General features: G+C 34.6%; 1 protein-coding gene and 1 long non-coding RNA gene across 2 annotated transcripts in view; both read right to left on the reverse strand.

Annotated features, from left to right (window-relative positions):
• Positions 1 to 20,677, reverse strand: part of ROBO2 (roundabout guidance receptor 2) — a 1,058,225-nt gene that overhangs the window by 581,281 nt on the left and 456,267 nt on the right. The gene's annotated exons all lie outside the window — the stretch shown is intronic.
• Positions 1,594 to 19,623, reverse strand: LOC149919898 (uncharacterized). The gene is made up of 3 exons (XR_016463746.1): positions 19,477 to 19,623; positions 19,162 to 19,232; positions 1,594 to 3,233 (listed from the first exon to the last, which is right to left on the reverse strand). It is a non-coding gene; the product is annotated as an uncharacterized LOC149919898 (long non-coding RNA).

Below are 20,677 nucleotides of genomic sequence, written 5' to 3' on the forward strand. Positions count from 1 at the left end.
CTTACTTTGGCAGTTAATAACCAATTATGTATCTTTTCAGCTTGGATTAAATCTGTACTCAACATAAATTCATGATTAAAATGGCAGTAATAAGACATTCTTTGCTTTATAAAGTAAACTACTGTTTTCAAGAAAACATCTGCACAAATACTTTTCATTAACGTAGTATAAGCATGCATAACTTGCTATACCTAATGAAATGAACTTTAAATTTTCACTGCTTGGGAAACACTGTTCACCTTCCAGAATCAAGTCCCTACACAGCATGTACAACTGTTTTATGTCATTTTTGTGGGAGGAAGTTAATTTGACTGCATGAATAAAATAACTAACTTTCTTAATTAGATATTCTAATCAGAGATCCATTAGCTAATCAGAGCTAATCAGTCTTTCATCTAGACTGTAAATAGGCAACTTAGAATAAGATGGTCAGGACTCACAGGCTTGCATGCATAATAGGAAGTTGTGATATGTGAAGGTTTCTCATTGAAAAAAGGCCCTAAAAGATTCTCAAAATGTTGATGGAGAAGGGGGCTGAGCAAACTTTAAAAAAAAAAAAAAAAGAAAAAACCCCACAGTGATAAGTAAGTTATTCTTTATCACCAAATGCTCATTACAAAAATTTCTGCAATGAGTAGATATGAAAATTGGTGCTCCTTTTCCAGTAACTCCTGGCTATTTAAAAGCCTGAGAATTTAATTTCATCTAGCAGGTAGGGCAGTCACTAATACTATGCTAGTATTTACACTTACTCTGTGCTTTTCAAATTTTCAACCTTAAATGAATCTCTGCAAAAGACAAAGCATTCACATTATGCTTTTTAAAGCTTGGTGCATTTTAACTAGATTCTCAATTTTTTTTTTTTTTAATGTAGGTAATTGTTAATGTTTGGAAAAAATGAGTAAAATCAAAGCAAAAAATAGGCTAATGAGAAAATAATGCTAATTCACTCTATGACTTGCTAGACTAAATATTTGCAGCTACTTAAGCATCGAGCTGAAGTTGAACAAAGTACAACTGTATCCTTCTGAGAATGACTTTTTTCCTTAAGAGTGCTACTGGAAAGAAAAAAACTACTGCAATTGCAGTCACATGGTGCAGAAATAATTTACACACAGTTTTTATATATTTCACACAAAACAACTTTTAACTGTGGTAATAACTGTATTATCTAGCCACCTACTGAGTTTTCTCTTTTTCCATTACTTTAGGCTATCCAGGAATTTTAAAAGTTGCATAAGAATTAGTTGATTAAACATATAAAAATATCTACTGTGACTGTTTCAACTACTGCTTACAAATTGTCCTGAAAATTAGGTTTTAAAATTCACTTCTTTCCCCTTCCCCCCCTCATATAATTGATATTTTATTTTTAAAATTGATATCAGTTCAAACCAAGAAGAAAATCTGTCTATAAATAAGTTCCTAGTAAACAAGAAGTTCTTTCAAAGAAGAGGAAGGAAAGGAAAAACAGGTCTCTTAAATCTTCTCCTCAGCATTGGTCAAACTGAACAATGCTACAGTTTCATCTAATTACAAGTCCTATTTGGGATCAAAAGTGAGCCTACTATCCAGAAGGAACAATTTTATTTCCCCCCAACCTCAAAATTGAGTCACATCAGAAAAAATGCTTGCTTTTAATATTAAGTTACTATTTGCATACTAAAATAGATCTAGTTACTTCAACAAGATGCCATATGGTCTGTGCATTTGTACAGTGTCAATTTGTTAAATACATTTTTCTGACTTCAATGTATGCCAAGAAGTTAGACAGAGTGGTTTAACAACTGTTGTTTAAAGTCATCACAGAGGCTCAGATTCACCAGACAAATTTAATGTGAAACAATGGAGCTCACAGAGAGGTTAAAATGAAGGATAAATGTCATAGTATACAATTAGACCCCTGACATTAATAGTAAATTGACTTGTAAGACTGATTAGGAAATAAGTAGTCCTCCTGCTAAACTACACTGCGCAGCACATATATACTACCATTAAAATCAAACTGCCTGTTTGTCAATCCAGATTCTCTGCAATTTCACCTTTAAAATGAGAATGATAATTTTGATCATCTTAAGGTCTATGAATTTTCTTCCTTTTATTTTTTACTTTGATTTTATCTAAGATTCTTGCTTATGTTTTCCTGAAATTTGAAGCAATACACTGTCACACATTTCAACAATGAATAGGAAAAAAGATCCCAATTTCCATCTCCTCAAATAGACTTAGATAATTCACGTGGGGAGTGTCACAGAAGTAATATACATTCGATAAGCTATTGTGTTTCCATCCCCAAAACACATGAAATAAGAGTGTACAGAGAAGAAAAATAAAACTAATCATAGGATCTCACAAATTCCTCTTCCAGCACTTCTTTCCAGTGACCATGATTTTACCTGAATTTCTCTACTCCTTCCCAGATCAGATGACAGCAGTAAATATGTTCTAGGAAATCTTACTGATTTCCTAGTGAGTGCACAAGAGCAGTATTCACAAGAGGAGAACCCTTTTGGTCCTAAGAGATGATCAAACATAGATCAGGTAAAAAGGATATAGAAGATGGAGAACACAAAATACTTCACACCCATTATCTACTGTTCTTCCACTTGCTAATGGCTCAGGAATATACAGTTCTGTAATGAGTCTGGACCCAGTCAATCTAATATGCTTACTTAATCCTCTTTGTACTAAGGTATTGCTTTATAATACGGGAGAAGATGAAAGGGTACTTAGAAAGAGCTTGAGTTTGTTACAGCTCGTTACTTAGAAAGACTGCATGCTTCTGTCACAGCACCTTATGACACCAGACACTATATTGCCTCCCCAGTAAGCACTAAATCAATAAAGGCTTACTGGATTTCGCCTGTTCCACCTTAAGGATCATATGAGATCCATGCTTCCTAAGATGCAATCTCCAGAAAAATAAATAAATAAATAACCAGAGATGTATGAATAAGATGCAGAAATTCCTTGGCAGTAAGGACAGCTGTGAGCTCCACTGGTATTTATGGTTCCAAATACACAAAAACCTCTGCATATTCCAGTATCCATGCTTCAGAAAGACTCCCCCAGGCTCAGAGGAGTGCCATTTTACAATCAATTTCATGGCTGGAATCTCAATACGTATAATTTAAACAAAATAAATTAAATTGATGGGTCATCGGGTCATCTGGAAAGAATACTTCTCCTGAAATCAGTCCAGTCCGCTCTTTTTTCCTGTAATAATCTTCACCCTATAAAGCAGGGGAGTCAGACAAAGTCATCATTTATGTTTGCATTTTATTATATACAATCCCAAGTTAACAATTCATAGGTTATCATAATAAAATATTACAGTGGTGTCTGGTTGTGCTGCCACAGTTAAGTGTATTATCATTTTTATTCCATGTTTCTGCTTCAAGATAAGCTAAATATAAAAATGTGTTCTAGGTGAGAAGTTAGCAAACTAAACCTAAGCACAATATTTTATTTTAGGCAGCATTATAAAATATGTCTTTTCTCTTCAAACAATTTGAGCATAGATGAAATTACGTGGATAAGTAATTTTTTTAGAGTTTTTTTTTCCTTCCCTCTTCCCCCCTAAAAAAAAAAGGGGGGGGGCCTTTACGTCATACTATTTTTGGAAGACTGCTTTTCTTTTGAAAACAAACTGAAAGTGAGATTAAACTATGATAACCAGCTTCAAAAGAAAAACAAGTCTAGGCAGACAGAGGAGATAAAGGATGTTTTAACAAAATTCTATCCAAGATATCAATTTATCTAAATTCATGGCCTTCAGACACCACACAAAAGCTAAGTGATTAAAGATTTTTTTATATATCCAAGTCTTTTGAAACTCTACACAAAGATGAAAAAGGTTATTCCAAAGAAAAGTTCAAGATTACAAAACATATTGACTAATTTTTGTACATTAGTATGTAGCGTTTTCTTAACATTCATGTAATTGCTTTCTAATTCCACAAGACACTTTCTTGTGCTTTACACTGCTTTAATTCCAGTTATATGACATTTTATCAACAATATTTTGAAGCTTGCTCCCTTCACCTTTAAGAGAAATACCATATCTGAAACTTTTTAAAGAAGTCAGTTTTTAAAAGGTCATGCTTGTGTCAAACATTTTTCATACGTAATCTAACTAATTAGATTATTGCAGAAAAAAAAAACAAAAAACAAAAAACCCCACCCACAAACAATTAATAAAATAATGCATCTCTGTATTTCTAACAAGTAAATATCTTCATATATCTAATCATTAAAGATCAAGTAATAAATGAATATTACTCTCTTTAGTTTGATATGAATATAAGCCTTCCCGCAATATTTTTCTTAATTTCTAACCATATGGTAAACAAAAAAAGATAAATCTTTCTGTTTTTCAAATTCATAGGATAAGCCAGAATAGACAGACTCCTAGATCCAAAACATTTGCAATGACTATTCAATTTGACCTTTTTCAGACCTGAAAATTTTCCCCAACAGCAAGTTCAGTTCTTGTCTTCCACAAAGCAGATCAGCAAAATGGTATCTTTTCTTAGACTAACCATCAGTACAAGTTTAAAAACAATGTAGGTCACTGAAAATTAATGCCTCCTATTTATTTCCACCAAAACTATAACAGAGCACAATAACAGTATATGATAGAGAAAATTCTCAGCTACAAAACTCTAGTTTTCAACATCACCAACACCATTAGCTACAATTTTTGCCAGCAATGAACAAGAGCCTGCATGCCACACCCAAAAATCTGCACCAACAGAGGTGACCCACTGTTGCTGTTGCCACTGCTGATATAAGTCAGCCACCACCTCACTGTGCTCACATCTACTGTTTGGTGTCCAAAAGCATTCAGCAATTGGAAGTGAATGTCAGGAGGTGCCATTTTTTTCCCTGCACAAAGGAATTCAATGGCACACCTTTGCTTCATCCATATTTTCATGTCAGACGCCATTTTTCCTCTGCTGCCATCTTTCACACAGCAACAAAATGTAATAGAATATTGGTGGGAACGTTCAATCTCTACTGCCATACCACCAACATCCTCCTCTGATGTCTTGGAACAACATAATAAAGTTGTAGATATTATTTTCAAAGCAGCCCTTATACATAAATAAACATTTCAGATAAATCAATACCATTTATCAGAATCTAAACCCAGATCCATCTGCTGCTATGAATGACCATGTTGTTTGCATGTGCCGAATAAACGTGGTTAGAACAAGGTAAAAACTAAAATCATTGAAATAATGCTGATTAGGTGCTCTCTAGGCTTTCCCAAATTATTTATGTCTTTAAAAGAATATAAACAAAACTAAAAGTGATTTAGTTTTCAAAAGCATTCAGAACCTAAGAAATGGTGTGTAACAGCAGATTTGGACACTGTTACTCATCAAATAATCACTGAAAATAACAGTGAAATCAGCACCGGCAGGAACCAAGAGAACAGCTTAAAATACACATTTTTATAACCTTTTGTAATATTGCTATTTTAATTATTTAATAAGAATTCAAAGTGGGAAGTTAATAAAATGTATCAGTAGGTGTTCCTATCAATGAGCAGAACTGTGAAGCCTGCATGATGGTCTATTGATAAACCAAGAAGTCTGAAATTTTTCATTAAATTGAAAGAAGAAATGTATGTATTTCAATGCAAGACACTTATATACAGTAGCTAATTTCAAGGGTGAACACAGCTGGAGTGAAAACATTACAAGCAAGAACTAATTTTCAGCAGAATCCTGTGGTGTAAAAAGATCCAAAAGTTAAATCAATCAGTTTTCATAGTAGAAAAGAGGTTCCTGCCCAGTCTTCAGAGGAGAAATGAATTAGATGACTAAGTATAAAACTGCAATGTATCATCCAAATTTAATTTGAACTGCATCATGAACAGTATCAAGTAACTGAAAAGCTATCACATCAGAACAGACTTTTTATACCTGAATTAAGAAGATTTAGGCAATCTTGAAAGTTTTGAATATACAAAAATAAAGCATCACAGAGATCAGAGATTAAAACCCAGAACAATCTCATCTTGATTTAAGGTTCTTCTTGCGTCCATGGAGGTGAAGAGTAAGATGGTTCCTGCTCACTGCTCAAGGAAATTACTGCTCTCCACACTATCCAGTCAGCTGCTGACTCAAGAACTCTGAGATGCCTCCGCCTTTCTAAGGCAACACTAACAAAGCCTTCTTATCCTATCTAATCTACCTTAAGTACCTAAGGAGACAAAAACATGTATAGCTGAGAAGGAACAACAAGGTGATTTTGGAGAAGTGAAGGTATTGTCATTTCGGTCAGCTTAGGCAGAAGGAAAAAGAATGTGCAAAATGGCTTATACCAGAAATGCATTTAAGCTGATGGTATAGACATTAAAATTCTGCCTTATTTGAAAGAGGAATAAAATACCCCACAATTTTAAGTAGTCAGATTTACACTGGGACTTGAGTACTTTCTCAAGCAGTTCTAACTGAACAACTGGACTTGAAACTGTGAGAGAAAGTGACAAATCTTCAGGTAATACCTTTTCAAAAAGAAAAAAAAAAAAAGAAAAAAATTGCTTAGATTTCCTTTTGGCTTTACCCATTATCTTTTCTGAAAGCTAAAAATGTTGTGGATTACTAGAATTAGTGTTCTTAATACTAAGATAGACAACATGCATGGCTTTCATAAAAAGGGAATTCATTTCGCAATCCATTTTGCTTTCACTTTTTTATACATTTAAATGGAGCAACAAGTCTATCACTGATGGAATTTCTTGCAGCTGTGATGTACATCAGGCTTGTACATAACAGTTTTAATTCACTATATATTCAGTGACCAAATACATGTCAGAATAAAATTTAAGATGCCCATTAAATGCATTCATTCTTGCACAGAGCAACACACATAACTTATTTTTGCATTTTTATCTGTCTGCCTCACTATTTTCTCATGACAAATTTTCATCACAGAATCACAGAAGCACCAAGGTTGGAAAAGACCTAGAAGATCATCCAGTCCAACCATCCACCTATCACCAATAGCTCTCGCTAAACCATGTCCCTCCACACAACATCCAAATGTTCCTTGAGCACCTCCAGGGTCGGTGACTCCACCACCTCCCTGACAGCCCATTCCAGTGCTTGACAATTCTTTCAGAGAAGTAGTATTTCCTAGCGTCCAGCCTAAATCTCCTCTGACACAGCTTGAAGCCATTCCCTCTAGTCCTATCACCAGTTACATGAGAGAAGAAGTTGACCCCCAGCTCACAACCACCTCCCTTCAGGTAGTTATAGAGAGCAATAAGGTCTCCCCTGAGCCTTCTCTTCTCCAGACTGAACAATCCCAGCTCCCTCAGCCGCTCCTCATAAGGCCTCTGCTCCAGACCCCTCGCCAGCTTTGTCGTCCTTCTTCGAACACGCTCCAGGGCCTCAATGTCTTTCTTGCAGTGAGGGGCCCAAAACTGGACACAGTGCTTGAGGTGCGGTCTAACCAGTGCTGAGTGCAGGGGGACAATTACTTTTCTGTTCCTGCTGGCAACACTGTTTCTGATGCAAGCCAGGATGCCATTGGCCTTCTTGGCTACCTGGGGGCACACTGTTGACTCATGTTCAGCCGAGCATCAATCAGTACCCCCACGTCATTTCCTTTCATATGGTCCATTTTATGATTGCTACCTTATGTAAGAAGGTCATTCAAGATTACATTTTTTAAAATAATTTCAAATTGGAAATAAAGTATAACCGCAGTGTTCAGATTCAGGTAAATGGAAAGACAGCAATATAAAGAGTCACATTTTCACCCTTTAGCCCTTTTACATTACACTAATAACTCACCATTAATACATGATTTGAAGGATGCTAAATTCTGATAGGAAACTAAGGAAAGCATACTTTTTTTCTCAGGACTCAAAGATAGTACTAACCAGCTTGCTGGCAGTTCTCATCATTTATACCTGGAAATCTTACTAAACAAGAAGTTAAGTAAAAACACTCAAGAAATTGAAAACACTCAAAAAGCTGAAATGAGCAGTATGAGAAAGATCACAAGCATTTTTATGATTCTCTCACACTTCTTGTTGGTTTCTCCAGGACTGTTATTGCTTGAGCCTGCAACTAAGAGTTAACATATAAGCCATGAAAAAGCTATATCAAAATATTGCATTAGGATGACATTTCAGATTGCTATACAGCTTTTCTAAAATGATTAAAGCTAATTCTAAGAAATCAGAGTAATAGCTGCTATTAAAAACTAAATCCAACTCTTGGGCTTCCTGGAAAGTTTGACATGACAGATATCTGCAAGACATTAATAAAACAGAATAAAAGTTAAGAGATCTTGGATCTGCTCCCAGCTGTGATATAAATTATTTGGATTATCTTTGGACAGGGTCTAAACACATGTGTATTTGAGATGGACCTGCACTAACATCTATGAAAGCACGCAGTGAAGGCAAAGCAGACATTTGACCACCTCACTGCAAAGGTAGATATAGGCTAGTTCTTCATCTGTAAAAACAGGTAAAACCACTTCCACATTATCCATCAAAGTTTCCAAAACATACGATTGTGCAAAAATTCAAGTTCATGAATATACATACTGAAGTGAACAGAGCAGTAAGGCTTTCATTTGAAGAGCTCACCAATCTGCAGCAGCCTGGAAAGACAGCCAGATCTGGTGTGAAACTGCACAGTTCAGTGCTGAAGTGCTGTGTAACTCAGTCCTCCTTATCCACAGTTAAGTTTTTGACTACCCTTCGCAGATATCTCTAAGAACACATGAATAAAGCAGGTCGGTTTCCAAAATAACACAGATGTCTGCATTTTGTCCTCTATGAAATAACTACTGTTTGCAAACTACACTCCTTTTTTTTTCTTACTTGGTAATATTTACACAGGAGATAGAGGCCCAGACTGCTATTTTTAAGGAAGTCCTTTCCTAATTCAAGAAACTAACTCAACGAACAAATAAATAAAAACCTAACCACTTCCTGAAATGATTTTCTTTGCTGTCTGATGAGAGTTGTCCTAAACTTCACAGCATTTTAACAGATGTGTTGGCATTGGATTAGTTCCTCCAAGCACTTCCTTCCAAGCAGGAACTCCTCCCATCTCCTGATAACATTATTACTTGAGTGTGCAACTACTGTAATGTCTTGGCTCAAAAGATAGCAACTTTACAGATGGATGTTATTAAAAGTGGTTCTCTATTTTAATTATAAATGTGAATGTGACTTTGTCTCAGCTCAAATACTTTTTTTTATTTTTAACCTTCAGAGAAGATTGAAATGCTAACAATTCCTGCAACAACTCAGTTCTTCAATGGTAGTGTCATTGAGCAGTTGCAATGGAGAACAAGAGAAATTTTGTCCTAATTTCCAGGCAGGATATTTCCCCATTATCTCTGTACTAGAAACGGATAATGAATTTTTAAGTCACTAAAACACACTAACAGATCTTCTTCTACTATCTACCTATGCTTATGCTATTGTCTACAAAGAACATTGATTCCTTGATTCCAGATTAAACCCCTAAAGCTTTAGTTAGCCCCTCTGTTATCACTGGTGAGTAGTGACAATAAAGCATTCCTGATAAACAGATTTTTTTTTTTTTTTTTGTGTGTGTGTGTGTGTGTGTGTGTGTGTGTGTGTGTGTGTGTGGTATAAAATGCTCCATTCAAAAGTTTTGTAAAACAAAAACAAGAATTTTCATTACCGTGTTGAAAGTTGTACTGTAAGTGAGGAAACCAACCAACAGATTGTACAACCTATTTCCTCAGACGGCAGGGAACACAATTCTTGCTACTGTCATCATTTCAGGATAAGAACTCTACAAATGCAATATGATGTGTTAGGGGTGAAGCAAAAAACAAAACCTATGCTTAACAAGGTTTCCATTCTTTTCCATGACAGAGATCCAAAGGAACCCAACAAACTAAGCAATGAAAAACAAAAATGCACTCAAAGTCTTGGGAGTTTTGTTTTAGTCAGTTATTCACATTACAAATAAATCCGTAGAACTGAAAGGAAACATGGAAACATTACAAAGATTAAGACTAGAGCTCCCAATTTCTTGCAGGAGGTTGGAAACTGGAATGGGTGGGGAGAAAAGGAAAAAGAAAAAAAAAAAAAAAAAGAAAGAAAGAAAAAAGAAAAAACAAAATCCGAGGAGCTGGAATGCTCCTCCATGGAAATGCTGCTGACTACTTTCTTTTGTCAAAATATGAAGTTAACCACAGCAATCTGTAAAATATTTGTGGTAAGAATTATTCTGAGTTTAAAGGTTCCACCAGTCAGGAGAAACAGTGAGAATAATTTACTGTGCATATCTACTTGCTATCTTAATGAAAATAAAAGATAAATCCCTCAGGAGCCTGATTTTTTGTAGATATGCTCTTTGAAAATGCAGAATTTACTTCCACTTCAATTGTGTTTCCTGAGATTAAAGCAAAACGAGCCAGTTTTGAGTTTTCCCTGAAACAGAAATCAGGTTTAAAAACCACACTGGCAAAGAACCATATATTTCCAAGGAACCAACAATCTACATTTATAGGTGTCATAGCTATTTAGTTACAACAAATAACACAGGTAAGGCAACAAGAAGTTGCAGTAAAACACCAGTATCGCTTTTGTAGATGGGAACAGGAAGGCTCAGGAAAACTTCCTTATATATATTATTTCCTGCTCACTTTGATTCAAGCACAATCGAAACAGAAGATGATGCTGTTTTATTATTTTTGAATATTTAATTTTCTTCCCACATATACCATGTCAATTTCTGACTATTCAAATTTCTAGCAACAAATTACTTTAGAATGTGGCCATCTCATTTAGAAAGTTAGGTTTCATTTCACAACTCCACATGTATACAAGTTCACACAAGTTTAATGAATCCAGTTTCAAAAGCATTTTGCAGTGTAAGCACAACACAGGTACGGTTCATTTAGAAAATGTCTAAAAGGTCTCAGGGTATTAAATTCTCAAAATGTGGGAAAAGAATAAATACTGCCTGAAGACGGTTAAAATATTCTCAGAGTTGTGTTGAATTATACCTCCTTATTTTTCCTATTAATAAACACTATCATCCAGTACTACTTTTACTGCAGTATGTGGCAAAGTAGGCTGCTTCTGGACCACATTCACCTTCTCTTTCACTCAAAGTTCTCTTTAAGTTCTCATGAACTTGGGATTTTTTTTAGAAAACAAACAAACAAACAAACAAAAAACCCAGCAAATAAGCTTTTAGATAGGCTTATTTTTTAACATTTATTATACAAATGATGTGTATTACATATATAGAAGAAACAGAATTAAATCTGACTTCAAAAATAGACACCATGCTTTTGTTTGTGCTACCCTATATTAATTATATCTTGGTAAATAGCTATAATATATGTGAAATACATAGACTCATAGCTAAGATGGACATCTTTTCAAACCATGGCAGAGTACTTTGAAGTGTCATTAAGATATTAAATGAGGATAATATTTTGTCCTTCTGAAAGATACACATTCATAACTTAAAGGGTGTATACATGTTTAAAAAATGCTTAATGCCAGATATGTATCTGGAAGTTATTGGATAAACTATTTTGCTACTCATTATAGCAAATAGACTTCCTAGGAGAAAATTCTCTGAAAGAGTGGCCAGTCACTGTGATGGGCTGCCCAGGTGGAGTCACCTTCCCTGGAGGTGTTCAAGAGAAGTGTATATGTGGTACTTAGGGACATGGTTTAGTAAGCAATATTAATGGTAGGTGGATGGCTGGAGTAGATGATCTTAGAGGTCTTTTCCAACCTTAATGATTCTATCATTCTGTACCTTAAAACTCCCATAAAAATGGGAGAGGTATTTTGAGTAGAAAAATAAAAGATGTTGTCTCCACAGGCCAGTATATATTAATTTACTTATTCATCTGTAAACAAATATCTAAGGATAGGTTAGACTTGGTTAGTCTGTGTATTATATAAAATCAGATGCAGATTCTTTAATCAGCCTGTTTTGTCTGCTAATTCCACCACTTAATCAAAAAACAGCCTCCAAGGCAGCTGTTAGTGCACCTGCATTTCATGTCATCAGTTCGTTGGTTGAGGAACAAGATAGTAAGTCTTGCCTGAAAGTTAAAATTAGTTATATGAGATACATTAAGCAATACAATACAATAATAATATAAACTAGAAAATATCTTGTAACATTCTTAGTGCAAGAGATAAAACAAGAATCATAAAGAACTGTGACAAGAACCAACTTACTGTAGTCAAATTTTGAATTTCTCTTGTAGTGCTCCTTTTTATAATAATAGAGGACTTTGAAAGGTGTTATTTTGCATTTTGAAATATATGATAATACTCAACCTGAAAAATACCGAAACTAAATTCTCTCTTCCACACTGCTTCCTCTCAACACATTGACCCTTTTTGATTTTTCTGTTTTAATTTTCCCCAAAAGTCATGATGAAAAAGTTGGTAGAACAAATCTTTATCCCCAAAACAAATAATTCCACTTCCAACAAAAACTGGCACTAAATAACACTACTGCCCTATTTTTGTTACTTAAAAAAGAACAACAAATAGAAATATCTGTGTTCATCACAGTTTCAAGTTAGATTCAAGAACTGTGAGATGGCCTCTTCGGATCCTCCCCCCCATTATTTAGTCTGAAGCCAAGAACAAATCACTCATCAAGCCAAGAGCAGATAATAGACAGCAATAACATGTTACCAGATATCCAACATGCTTTAGCACTGCTTTTAGTACCGCAGACATTGACACTTGTTGGCCCATCTTCAATATTTTAATCTCAACATGAACATATTAGAAAATGAAAGAAACTAAAGTGGGCTCTCATTATTACATTGTCACTGAGATGGTTTGCTTAAAAGTGACCAGCTGTTAATCAAGGGGCTGTCTGTCACAGATTTGTGAAGCCAGCTGTAAGTTTTTCTTCCAATAGCACAATTCAGATGGTGTTGTCACATCACTCCCTATATAATTTTTGTGTTTCAAGGAAATAAGATAAAACATCTACCTTAACACAGAAGCCACAACTGACCAAAAAAAATTTGTATGTTTTTTTTTTTTTTTCCAGATAATCACACAACTTTTACTTATCCTCAGAACTGTGATCTTTTCCACCACTCAAGTTAACTAATTCTCTACCTCAACATCTACTTCAAGAAAGGAAAAATCAGATGAAGCACTTCTACCTCTGTGCTGTTCTTTAAAGGGTGTATCAAGTACAGAGAGAGATTTGTAAGAAATAACTGCAGTCAACAGGAAAAATGAGAGGCTCTTTCAGGGAGTAATGCAGACCATCTTCCTTGAATGGATGTCAGCTACTGGGAGTACCAATCAGAATATTCTTGAGCTCTGTGACCCACTAGCTTCCTTGACATCAATTCTGATTTTCTTTACAATAACTACTCTTAAAAGCAAAATGTTACGTATAATATATTCCCATACACTCAAATATGTGTATCAAATTCAGATAAAAGCTTTGTCTATGGTGTACTAAAAAATTCATGAAGTCACGCTCTGGCTCATTTTCATCTTCAAAATCTAAATGCCATTTTTGATAACTTCATCAAAAAGTACATACATGCAGACAGTATTTTAAGATTAATTGAATTCATACAGGGATTAAGGGTTAGAGTTATTACTCACCTCAGAAATGTTTCTAATAGATCTGGTTAGCAATTATTGTACACCGTAAGAACCTCTAAGAAGTCATAGCCTTTTGATAGCAGATAAGTTGTGTAATGAATTTGAATGGAGTTTTCAGCTCCTGTACAAACCAACTATTATGTCCTTTATAAAGCATTATTTCACACTCATTGAAACTAGCATGCCAGAAGTTAAACACCCATTAGAATTCAATTCACATTGCTTGGTAAATGTGGTTTTGTTATTTTATTAAAAATATATATATTTTTTATTTTTTTATTTTATTATTTTATATAAAAAACAAACAAACAAAAAAAACCAACCTGCTATTAACTTCAATTAGAAGTATCAATACCATCCCAACTCACAGTGCGTTTACTTCAAAATATAATACAATTACAGTATATCCTTCCTGTTAAAACATTTTTTGTAGTGCTAAAAAGATTCTTGGTTACAATAGGAAACTGAATAGTTGCTGTACCTTGAATAAAACAAACAACGTTTTCAAATAAGTGACTCTGTAAGTTTAGGCAGCAAATAGCTTACTATCAATCACAGACTCCCTAAACAAGATACTACCAGAACACAAATCTAATACACTGACATTAAAATACATAAGAAAAGTATACTATATGTGATAAAGAGGGAGACAAACTTATTTTTTTCCTGTCTGTGGTCATCCATCCATATATACATATACATTTAACCCTCACATTAAAGGAAAAAAAGCAATCATTAATGTGTACAGCCAGCTTTCTCAAATACTGGCTAGGTTTTCTGTAGACTGCCTATAAACTTAAGCCTCAACCTATATTTGCAATTCTCCTTAAGAACTGCCATATCAGAAACAGGAAATCCATGAATAAAATGAGGAAAAAATTAACAAATTACATTTTAAAGTTAGAAAAATTTTTGTTGTTCTACTAGATCACACATTACCTTTCATATAAGGGAAACAGAACTTGAAGAGATCGTATCCGTTTCTTCACAGTGAAACTTTATTTCATTTCTTCCTGACTAACTCAAATAAAAAAATTAATACCAGCAATGAACAATAGGCATTACTATATAATGACAATATGTACTTTATTTGACATAACGATCATCTGTAACTGAGTTTCTGAGTTCAGAAACCTTCAGCAAGGCTCACTGATTTTTATACATCCTGGTTGCAAAATAGCACAAGGATGCCTATATTAATGTATTTTTGCTCTACCTGTTTTGTGATAGCAATCTTCAAGAAACATGGCTCTTAATATGTAGTTTTTAATAATTTCATGACGTCTTCTATTGAGAGAATACATTTCCTGAAGGTATCCAGGTATCCTGAAGATATTTGTCCAATGTCAGAAAATAGAAAGTAAATTTTTAGTGGGCTGTGTACAACCCTCGAGGCATGAAAAATACTCTATTTTATCACGGCATGGACATTGTAATCTCTCAGTAGCCACCTAAAAATATTACTGTATCCTGTTGGGGCACCGTGCATTTCTAAATGTGGGATTTCCCTTTTCTCATGCTTACATAAAATTATGTTCTTGGGAGACATAAAAAAAAATAGGTACACTTGCAAGTGCAGCTGTCCAAGTGCCAGCACACAAGCAGCAAGTACACCAGGACTGTTTTATCAGATAGGAATAAAAAGAACCAACTAAAAGGAACCACAATGAAGGTTGTTGTGAAAAAGGCCAGCTCCTGGACAGCCTTCCTTCAGATCTGCCATCAGAAGTCCAAATGTCATGTGGGGAGGCAGCCAGAAGAAAGGCTTTCCTTTTCTCCAACATGCCTCAGGCCAGACTGTGCCAGACAGGGCAAGAAGGTGCAATCTTTTTCACTTCTCTCTGCCTCCCTCTCTCATACTGAAATACCATTGCTGCTCCTATACCCCGGCTTTGCAGGGGAGAACATTAATTTAAGCAGGAAAGGAGAGAAACAAGGAAGAGCAAATCATGCCTTTTGTGCTGCTGTTTCCAAAAACGCATTGAGGAAGGGCTCATACAAAGGTAAAAACCTTAGCTAACAATATACCCATTAACACAGGGATGACCTACCATTATCTTTTGTAGTCTTCCACAGAAAAAATGGTTCAGAGAAGAGGCCCAGAGTTGCCTAAGGAGGCTGACAGTTCTCTTACCAAAGACTAGTCTTCTGAAGTCTATTTCTGGTTCTGCTTCTCATATCCCTAATACCTCAATCAACAATTACTAGGGTTTGGCTGCCTTGAGACTATAGACTATATCAAGCAATCGTTGTGGCCAATGTATGATCAAACAATTCTAAGCCTTCAGCACAGCAGATACAATGGTTTCTGCAACAGGGATCAATAATTTTCATCAATATTATTTCTGCAAAATGTTAATGATATGAATGACATTAAGCCAAATTGATCCAAACAAATATAAACACTTGGTTTTAATATAAGGACTATATTCAGCCCATGTTGTTGCTATACTAAAGTTAAAAGATCAATTCAAGCATTGCCAAATAATAAGCTACTAACAATCAAAAAAAAAAAAAAAAAAACCCAAAAAAACCCACCAAAGATGGTCAAATGAAAGATCTTCTTAATTATCTGTTTTGATTTGGTAAAATACTATGAACCAAGATTGCTATTTGCTGAATTTTCTTATGCATACTGAATGAAAGTCAGTAACCTGTTATTAAGTCCCGAAAAAATAAACAAGAATAACAAAACAACCAAAATCCACCCATGGTAATAGAGTGTTAAGGTTTCCCTATCCTGCTTTAGAAATAGTATTCTAACTTCTCCCTGTTTGGTTTCAGCTGTGACTTACAGCAACAGTTTTAAAGTCCTTGATAGATTTCAATGTCTCAAATAAGTTTTCACTAATAAGAAAATATACAAGGCTCATTCACCCCACAGTGCTTTCTAGTCAGTTGCTTTTGATAATCACCAAGACTACAAATGATTGAAAAGGAATACAGATTAATGTTCTGAATACTCCAGAACCTTGACCAGGGTATCCACAGAGGCCTGCAGAGAGGGTCCATAGTAGGAATCAAGAGAACTTCATGCTGGTATTGCCAAAAAGAAACTTTGCACTGCTGTGACATCACTCCATTACTGTCTCCATAAAATGATGAAGATGAACCGACAGACTATCTGCTCAATTTTCAAAATTAACTTTAGTCTTTTCAGATAAAAGAATCCTTAAGGATGATAAAGCATTATCATCAGAAGACATTATAAAATCATCATTTTTACTGCCATAACAGAATATCTCAATAACCAAAAATAAACCTAATTTTATTATGCTAAAGTAAACATTACAACAGACTAAATGACAACTAGCATGCATTACTACATAATTTATTCACAGTTATTTACACTGAGGTCATTATTACATACTTACAGATCTGAACAAGTACTCCCTATACATCTGATATTTACTGTAATCCAGTCACAATTCTACATTTAAAAGCATTACATCTTGGGGAGAAGATGGCCAATTATATTTTGAATATATAAAAATTCAGCATCTTCATATACTCACATTTTCCTAAGATTATGTCAAGAACTGTAGCAATACATATTCAATATTTTAGCTGTGTAAGAAAGGTTACAAGAAGTATAACAACATTACATTAGCATAACCAATCTTAAGTTAACAAAAAAGAAAAGCTATTAAAAAAAGAAAGAAAGAAAATGGAAATAAAGCTTACTACAGGGAAAGAATAAAAAGGAGAAGACATATTACTATGGTCTGGATAATGTCACATTCCATTATTGATTAAAATGATTTTACCATGACATTTCATTCATCAGATTCCATTTCTCATTACACACAAACCCTGAATATTTATCAAGCTTACACGGAGGCTTTTCTTCTCATCAAGCAATGCATTTCCACTCCCTTTTAAAGCGAGGTTATATTATTTTGAAGGGTCCACACTGTCTTTGAACTCTCTCCTTCTCACACTTGACCCTACAGTCATCACTTTTTATCTCATTATAATGGATGCTATTAAGTATTTATATCTAACAAGGTGATTTCAATGGCTCATCCTTTTTAAACAATCCTGTGATCATTTTCTGTTAGCAGGAAATAAAGATATTTTATTAAATCAAGATCTATTTGCTACCACTCAGTTTTAATATTCTTTCCAGTCAGGACATTTAAGATCTTCACCATATACAATTACAATCTATTTCTGATGGGAAGTGATTGAATTCTCCAATTCTTTTACATGCAGTATTAACATTAATTTCAAAGACTGATTTTAGCTTTTTAGGTAATCTATACTCAATACCTTCATTAAAGATACAGGTTGAACCTGGAATGTATTATTCTGTTCTTTCAGACACCTAGGGAAAGCCAAAGCAAGCTGCAGGTACAAAGAAGACAGCTCTGGATGAAATAACTATTTCTATCAAAAATTCAAACTATATCAAGATATACTGTATATTAATGTTATTACTTATGGGGAAAAATCATGTGAAAATAATTAAAGAAAAAAAATAAAACAACTGGTTAACATGGCAAAAAGAGCTAGCAAGTAAAAGCTGATTCAGCATTCTGTAAACTTTCTCCTAAATCACATCCAGTAAAATGTTTTGCAAAGTATATGTAGAAACATATAAAAACTTCATGTCTCATACACTGCAGATCATGAAAAAGCTCCTATTGATTTCATTAGCCTTTTCACCAAATTTCATAAGATTAGCTATCACATCACTTTACTGAAGTTACCTAGAAGACAAAATACCACCTACTCTTAAATATTAAATACAATGCTGATTTGTCTCCATACCATGTTTCCATAAACAGTACCAGACTCTATTATCACAATAAACCAGTCATACTGACTGATTTGCAGAACTTCAAAGAACCTTCACTTTAGCTTTTTCCATACAGACTGACATGTTTATGATGCTCTCTACTTTATTACTGAAGGCAATTCACAGCTCAGAAGTGCTCATTCAAACAATGTATGACAAGAAAACAGTCTCTTGACCAACACCCCTCCTCCTTCAACTTGATAACAAACAATAAAAGATTTTCCCTAATATTCATCCAGCTTTGACAAAGAATAAAATGAAATTCAAGAATGTTTTAAGAAAACCTGCATCTAAGAGCTTGATAACACAAATATTTTGCTGTGCCTGAACTTGAGAAGTAAATTAGTATTTGACCAACATAACAAACTCTTACCAGAACAATTCATTGTAGATTTTGGCCTCAGAAAGACAATACATTTAATAAATCTTTATCATTTCTCCACACAGTTTGAACCTTTAAGTTTTAAGGCTGAGCACATATAGCAGGTTTCTAAGATTGCCACAGTATGATGAATTATAATACAACATACAGACAGCACATGGCACGTAAGCACATGTAAAAGATATTACACAAGAATTTGACACTAACAGCTACATTACTTCCACTCCCAAGAATTGAAACAATCTTACTTGCCATAGCAAAGCAGTGGTCGATAAAAGCAATCATGCCAACTAAATTGTAGTTGAAGACAGTGGCACTATTATTTTAAAAGAAGTGACATACCAGTGAAAACATTCCACTGAAGATGAAGAGCCAGACAAGTATCTAAAAAGCAGATCCATCTGGAAGAGCAGCTGAAATAGTGAACAGAATGAATTTCCCACTTCTAGGTGTCTTGCATAATTTCTTAACCCTTGCCCTTAAATTTCAACAGATCTCTTCAATCTGAGGCTTCCAGTATTTAAATAGCAGTCCCAGTCTAATGCCTTAAAAAAGGGCCTCAGTTTCTTGGGGCTCCTTAGCAGTTGAGCTTTCATACAGATATAAAAAGAAATAATTTTCCCTGCATATAGCTCTACTATTCTGCTTAATCTTTACCTTTCTCTATGGCTGTATTTTGGATTTCATCTGCTGTTATTTCATTTTGTATCTTGAAAATAGAAATTATTTGTGTGTTGGTGCATATTTATGAGACAGTAATGTGTAAGAACTCAAGTTGTGAGGAAGTCTTTAGTCTGAGATCCCTATAGTCCCTCCAAACTCTCCTCAGCTGTTGCAAACCCACAGGAGACCTATTTGTTTATGGAAGTGTGCCAGGTGTTTCTCTTTCATAAATATTTAATTAATCAATCTTGCGAGGAAAAAAAATGTAGACTGCACAACACTCATAGTAATGAATATGTGTTAGCTGTCTCCATTTTTTCCCCTCAGAATTTGATTAGTTATGTCAAAGAAAAGAGATCTATTGTTTTTCTAAAGCAGAAACAGAATAGAGTGGTTTGAGGGGGAGAAGCTTATATCAAATAAGACACATACACAAAAAGGAACTGTTAAAAACAATAGCTGTTGTTAGCAGAAAGGAATGCCAAAAGCTAATGGACTGAATGATAATTATTTTCTTTAATTTATTATTAAAAGGAGTCAGTTCAAAGGACTTCCTCTGCACAGGTGGCTTACCTGGATAACAGGCCACCTCACTGGTGCAATTGCTTCTCAACTCCTTCCAAGCTCATGAATTCTTTCCCCTCCTTTCATAAAGGTGGACCTACATACAGCTCACATCTCACTAGACATAAGCATCAGTAAGCCTAAACTCACTTGGAAAGAAGGAAAAAATAAGCATATCTACAGAAGCATAGGATGTGTATCTTACAATTACATTTTCTAAAGTGGTATATGTTGTCAAAGATTTAAGTTGCTTTACTCTTGAAGGGAATATACCTCTAAGTATGTGGTTAGCAGTACATCTTGGTATAGCAAGTGGAAAGACAAAAGTACAATCAGAGCACTGCTTAGAGGACTTTATATTTTATGCTTAACTCCACATGGTGAAGATCTATCTGAAAGGCAGCAAACAGCTCTGTCACAAATAGAATGGGCTCAGGCTTTGCCTGGGGTTGTGGAGAATCAGATTGCAAAGCTGAGTAAACGTACTCAAGCTTTAATATTCACTCAGGATTTAAAATCATGAAAGAATCAAAAGGAACTTCACTGTCTGGCCAATATTAAATAGTACATTAAAAGTAAACTAAACTAAAACCACACAGCAACTATCACAAGGCAAAAGAAACCTGAAATT

This window comes from Phasianus colchicus, chromosome 1, assembly GCF_987193195.1.
Source record: "Phasianus colchicus chromosome 1, bPhaCol1.hap1.1, whole genome shotgun sequence".
NCBI lineage: Eukaryota > Metazoa > Chordata > Aves > Galliformes > Phasianidae > Phasianus > Phasianus colchicus.